Here is a 1,088-nt window from a genome sequence, read left to right as displayed (position 1 = left end):
GCTGGGGCTAAGAATGTGCTATCTGTTCTGTAATAAGACCTTTTTTTTTTTTTGCTTTCACCTTATCCTAGTTCATATTTTTCTTTTTCTCCCTTTCCTTTTATTGGATTCTCTCTCCCTCTTCTTATTTTCACTCTCCACATCCATCTTTTTCTTTTTTTCTGCCAGCAAGTGTTTACCTGTAACTGAGCAGTTGAACTTAAACATGTCCACCAGACCTGGAAGAGAGATCTTGAAGAGCTGCAGAAAGCAAATCTACCCTGGAGTCACTGCAGACAGACAGAGGCAGGCTGTGCTTTCATACCCCAAACATTTTACCACGGCTCTCTGAACCACATCTAAACCATGCCAGGATGGACGCCTGCATGGGACAGTTTATGGCCACCCTCTTTTAAACATATTTCTAACAACTAAATCCATGTGCTTCATCACTCTGAAGTCCAATAGCCAAAGCGGTGCATGGGGCCACAGAGAAGCCTCAGAAGCCCTCTTCTGTAAGACTGTAACCATGGGGGATGGTACTTTGTCACCCCCTATGAGAAGAGAGGCTACACAGGGGGTCACTGAGCATTCTGCATCTGTGGCAGATGGAATACGTGAATCAATCGCGTTTCATCTACGCTGGGTCAGAGGCTCCAGGTTTAATCCCTGATGACTGTGGCTGATGCAGAAAAGAAACATGAGCACAAGATACAAGCATACATCCTCGCTTCTGCTTCCAGATCTGTTTTCCTCAGGTTTTGTCCGTGTGTGTGTGTGTGTGCTGCAGATGAAGAGAACTGGCTCATGTCTCTCCTTCAGGCCTGCATGGACGTTGTGGGTTTTTGCCACATTCTTTGCAAGCTTCAGTCCCGGACGACACTTCTGCCAGTACTCTGAAGCGAAGGGTCAGTCAGTCATCACGGGCCCAGACTAACAGATCGCAGCAAGCGGCACTGGGCCGGGGGGGTGGGGAACCACCTCACGGAGGAACCAGCTGCAGACTCACGTTCCCATGTCCTACTGATACTGTGTTCTAGTGTGACACAAAACATCACGGTCCCTCCACAAACTCATGCTACAATCAGCCCCTGGGTGCGTCAGAAGAC

Source organism: Buceros rhinoceros, unplaced genomic scaffold, assembly GCF_000710305.1.
Source record: "Buceros rhinoceros silvestris isolate BGI_N320 unplaced genomic scaffold, ASM71030v1 scaffold8391, whole genome shotgun sequence".
Taxonomy (NCBI): Eukaryota; Metazoa; Chordata; class Aves; order Bucerotiformes; family Bucerotidae; genus Buceros; species Buceros rhinoceros.
This window is presented reverse-complemented; position numbering follows the sequence as displayed.